Source organism: Xiphophorus maculatus, chromosome 12 (assembly GCF_002775205.1).
Source record: "Xiphophorus maculatus strain JP 163 A chromosome 12, X_maculatus-5.0-male, whole genome shotgun sequence".
NCBI lineage: Eukaryota > Metazoa > Chordata > Actinopteri > Cyprinodontiformes > Poeciliidae > Xiphophorus > Xiphophorus maculatus.
Genome location: NC_036454.1, coordinates 22435700 through 22441699, shown reverse-complemented (window position 1 = coordinate 22441699; position 6000 = coordinate 22435700).

Here is a 6000-nt window from a genome sequence, read left to right as displayed (position 1 = left end):
CTAATATTATCTGCACAAAGATAGACTTTCCAGGCACTGGGGCAGAGAGAAGCAGCTGTACATCCTGGGGAGGCCGGGGAGAGTCTCTGTGATGCCAATGAGCCTCGGTATGAGCAAGTGAGGATTGAACTGCAGTCCAGACACATGGGAACCAGAACCAGTCTGAAAGTGAAGGAGGAAGGCCAAGCCTTTTGAAGTGTTTATGATGGAAAGCCTCTATCCTGGAAAGCCATCTCGGATGCTTGTATGCATCTACGTGTGAACAAAATGCGTAGCGGAAGAAACACAGGACAAACAATACAATAACAGCAACGGGAGGAAATGAAGTCAAGCGAACAGGAAGCCGCTGGGCTTCCCGTTCAAGATGTAGATAATTGGCGTTAATGATTGTGAGTGAGAGGGCAGTTGTTCACAGCTCCTTGATATTTGAAGACATTTATCAAAAATGCTTGCCAATACAACAATGTGATACTTTATCATAGAAGTGACATGAGAAAGTTTGCACTTTTCTCAAAACAAAAATATTCTCTTGTGTATTGCAATATTCTTTCTTCTGTCAATAAGCTCTAGGGATAATCTACATACAGTAAAATGTGACGCAATAATCTTGGAAAGGATGCAAAACACTGTGTTTGGACTGATGGGGCGTACAGCTAGCTTCCTGTTTAGGAATACACTAAAAGCACTGGCACAGTGATGGAAGACAGAAATCCAAAGAACTACTTCAACTTTCTTGTGGGAGGAAATGCTGATACAATGGTAAATAATGCCTTAGAGTATTTTTTGCAATAGTAAATGCCTCATACAAATGAACACTTACTTAACCAATCTAGCCTTAACCCTAACCCTGGATAAATACAGCTCCCCACCTATCCGTGCTACACCTGCAATATGTTTCTATTAGGTCCAATGTCTGATTCACGAAGCAGAAAGAACAAGTGATACACCAGTGCAAACATGCCCACCATATTCAGGAAGTGTCATCAGTTTGCTCTCCATTTGCATTGCAGCACAGAGGATTTCACTTTACCATTGGAAAGACCTTTGATCAATAACAGAGGTAGCAGACAGTTTGACCAAAATGACAAGACTTCTGCCAAGAAGAGATGTGGTTGTTTTTAATGAGATGGAAGATGATAAAGTAATTCATCCATTTAGCTAAAATACTCAATGACAACAGGCATTAAATATTGTGTTTATGGATATTACATGCTGTTTTTAATATATGTGCTGCACATATTCGTGGTATTCTTTAAGAAAGAGAACGCTTTTTGCCTTGGTTGTACATTTTCTAAATATGACTGAACTATCCCTGAAAACCTTTGATTTCCATTGGCCGATAATCACAAATGTAGAAAATGTGTTCAAAGATTGGAAACTCAGGGCAATCCTTCAGGAAATCAGGCCTGCCTTTGTTTGCTGCCTGAGTCAACTTTTGCATTGACGATTTTATGTTTCAGATTAAATGCTGAAGACACAAACGGATGACAGGTCACGTGAAGATGAAAGAAGATATAAGCACACCCACAGCATCAGTCAGAAAAAAACATGATCACCTCCCAGAGATCAAGACGCACAGTAAATGCAGATCCGCAGCAGATTGATGTGACTCAGCCCACTCACTGGCACAATGGTTGCTTTATGACTGCTCATAGGTGGCCATTTAACGCTTACAAAGCTTCTCTATGAAGCTGCTAGGTAATTTTGAATTGACTCATGTGAACCAGCACATGGCTCTATGTGCACCTGCGGACCCCCATGCAGGCCGATCACTTCTGCTGGAGCAGGAAAAAAAGAAGAAAGGAAAAGAAGGAAAAACTGTGAGTGTTGGTGAAAACAAAATGAGTGGTTACGATCACAGATGACCTGAGCTGTTTACAAGCTCAGGAATTTCTTCATGGAAAATATTTCCTCTCAACACCAGTCAACACCAGTCCCAGTGGATGTGTTACTGGGTGCGTGTCTCCCATTTTCCACATAAAACTGTTGACCATAAACCATGAATTCTTTGGTTAAAGTTCCTAAGCATCATAATGGCTACTTAAAATCACTGCATGTGGGCAACTAGATGAAAGAGAAATCGGTGATGTAAAACAAAAATAAAATCACGAATTAAAGACCTTTTTTTTCATTAAGAAGCATTGGAACGAGTCTACTTGAATAGCTTTATTTCTTACCACTTGTGTTACACAGAATCATAAACTAAATGGCAGTTCATTTAGATATCTTTCTGGTTTGAATTTGCACCCAATGAAGACCTGACACTGCTCCACTCAAGGTTGTATGGTGTTAAAAAAGTTACTGCATTTCACAACCAACATACTAAACTCTGTTGTTTAAAACACAAATATATTTAGCTTGCAAATTTGGCTTCACATAAACTTTCTTTCTAAAAATATCAGATTTATTGCCAAGAAGTGAGGTCATGACAAACAAATAACCTGTCAGATTAAAAGCATCTTTTGAAAGTAATGATCTTCAAGCAGATATTGAACATACTTTTCAGCTGCATATTTTTAAGTCTGTCATTCTGTATCAAAAAGGGTTTTATTGGTCTGATGTATTCTACTTTTAAAGCAGAAAATTACCATAATTAATAGGAAACAAAAGCTTGAAACATGTGTGTTTAATTAATCAATATAATGTGCTCAACCTGAGTCAATACGTTAAATGAGTTTTTCAATAATATTGTAAGACATTGAATGTGACTGTGTGTCACATTAAAGCTAGAAAAAGTCTGGAAATGATTTTTCATGGCCTCAATTTTTTTAAACTGTCAACGATCTGAAATTGTAACGGAAGTGTTCACTTTTAGATGGACTCTGGAAGGTTCACTCAGTGGTTTCTCAATATTCTTGGCTGCCATTTCAGCAAGAAGACAAAAGAACGCTCCCAGTAAATCAGAGGAAAGCTTACTGAAAAGTAAAGGTCAGGGGACGGATACAATAAATCTCAGAGACACTGAACTTCCCTCGGAGTTTTGTTAAATCCATTATCAAAAAAAATGGAAGGAATACGATACACATGTAAATGACGTTTTGTATCCTTCTCTAAGAGAACTATGACTTCAAGGAACATTTATTTTCCAGCAAGACAACAACCCAAAGCATCAAGCTAAATCTACAGAGAAATGGTATGAAGACAACAAGATTCCTGTTCTGGAGTGGTCGAGTCAAAGCCCAGACCTCAATCCCACAGAGAACTTATGGGTGGATTTGAAAAGCCACTCAACCTGTCACAGCTTGAACAGCATCGCTCCAGATGTGCAAGTCTGATTGAGACCTGTCCACGCAAACTTTATCCAACAATGCAGCCAAATGTGCATCTAATAAATACTGACTGGAAGGGCTGGTTATATGTGCAATTACTTATTTTAAAGTAAATACTTTTATCTAATTATTATTTTGGAGAAATTTGTTTTCATTGTGATATAAACGGGGTGTTTGTTTTTATTTTTTAGTGAGAAAAATTTTTGATCTTGAATGCTGTAAAAGTTCTCTCTAAACAATATTGTTTTGTAGCATCAGTTCAGATGTGTCTATCTGTTGCAAGCGACGTACGGTTCCATTAACTATACTATTTGTTAAATCTTGTTCATCTTTCAGAAATTTGTATTAGACGGTTGTATAAAACTAGAACTCCAACACAGCAAAGGTGTAATAAAGAAAAGATAAAGAAAAGAAAAATACTTGCTGCCCATCAGATGTTACTATGATTTATGGCCCACTGTGCTGCCAGCTGTGTGTGTAAACCATGACATCTTGAAGCTGCAGGGGCTCTGAAGAACCTCACTGATGTCCAGAGAGGACATTTGCAGACACTGCAGTTTACAAAATCCCCACTGTGCACACAGCCAGTCTTCAATTTTGTTTTCTGCGCAGGAGAATAGGTTTGTCATTAGATTTGACCAATAAAATAATTATTCTTACATTTCTAAATGCACAACTCTTATGATTCCATTTTATGAAGTTTTTAAATAAATTGTCAGGTTAATAAACTGGAAAGTATGAACATGAATATTTGCATTAAATATGAAATCAAGTCCTATTTTTTCTTTTATATATTTTGCAACTTTGGTTCAATGTGGTTAATAAACCCCACAGGTGCAGAAGAAAGCTAGCCGTAAAACAACTCTAACTTACTTACTTCTCCTTGACTCACATCCCAGCAGTGCAGGAAAATATCTCCAAGATTTTTTATGTCTCCTTTCATCTTCATCTAACGATTGTGGACAATAAGAAGTAAACTTGTCTGAAAGTTTCCGAAACAGGTCATTGAAAAGACACAAGATGTTGGGCATGTGTTGCAAGGCTATTGGGTTCAGGGTTCACCCACGCAACTGCTCCAACTATTGTATATTCAAGTGACAGTGGAAAAATCTCTAAACAATGGACAAAACTGCTTGTGCTTTACATTTTTTTCCACAGCTCTGTGGAAAAAGTAACTCCAAAAATATACAGATGAAAAACTTTTGCAGAAATAGAAAAAAGCATTGTGTGCCAACGTATCCGGTCTCCTTTAATCAAATACCCCTAAGTCAAGTGCAACCAACTCCCTTCAAAATTCAATTAACATACAATTGTGTGTAATCGGACACATACTGGACACACAACTAGAGCTACGATGGAGAGATTTTGACCAAAAACACAAGTGTTTGAATGGACCAGTCAAAGTCTAGACATGACTCAAATTGAGCATGTCTGGAAGCAGATTGTGAAAAAAACCAACAAAAAAACTGTCTGTGTCTAAATGTTAAAAGTTGGAAGAGATAAACCATCCAACAACTTGCAGCTTTAATTGAAGTGAAATATAGTTAAACAATTAGAAATGTGGGTCATACTTTTCAGATTTTCATTGGTAAGCCATTCGAAAATGCTAAATAATTTTCCTCTCATTTCACAACCATGCACCACTTTGTGTTGGTCTGTCACATCAAATCCAACTAAAACATAATGAGACCTGAGGTAATAAAAAATAAGCACTTTTGTAAAAACATCTCCATATACAACTGCTATTATTTTTGTTTAGAGTCATGGACTTAAAATGACTATGACTAAACTCCAAGGGTGAACATGTAATTAAATCAAATTCACCATGAAAGCATTATCATTACGAGCATGTTAGCATATCAGTTGTGCATAATTACAGCCCCATAAAACCACGGCTGTAAACCATCTACGTAATGGGAAAAAAATCATTTGTAATGACAAATCCAAGAACATATAATTAGGACCCACCACTGCAGTTTGCTTTATGGTAATACCACAACTTTACCATGTTTTGCTCCCTTGCTAATCTTAGCTATTGCAGGCAGCTGTGTGTGTATGCATGTGGGGGTGTGCGTGGGTGTGTGTCTTTTAGATTTAGAAGTATATTCTATTTGTGTGTTAATATCCGTCCTGCTGGAAACACAAAGAGAAGAGCCTGGGACACAGTCCTTGCCTTGTTTGCACTTCTCTGTCTGTCAGAGTTTCATTCAGTTCCTGATGGACTGATGGCAAGTGGATGGCAGCTTAACCATTTTTAGCCCTTTGCACAGAGAGGTGAGCTGATATATTTGGAAACTGCAAAAGGCCTTTCTGTCAGTAGAGCTTTCACTGAATAGACTGAAAGAGAAAATATGTCATGATGTCCACAGCTAGCAAAATTTAGGGGCTGATTTGGCCTCTCAAGAGTGAAGTAGTGAGAAGTGCCACTAGACTATAATAGGAGGTTTGAAACGACACTTGACTGTTGTAGGCTGGTTCATCAGTAAAATAATTTCTCAGGCTTACCTTCCATCCAGGATATCTGTAGGGAGGATATGATGGTCACTGATTTGTATGGCAGGATGCTGTTTGTTGCACTGTAGCAAAATATTAAGGAGAACAACACGTCACAATGATATTGCATACCCTCTATGTGGTGACCGAGCTTCCACCAAAACTGCAACAGAGATCTGAACATGGGCTCCACTCAGAAACACAAAATGACATCTGTAGAGAGAGATATTATATTTTG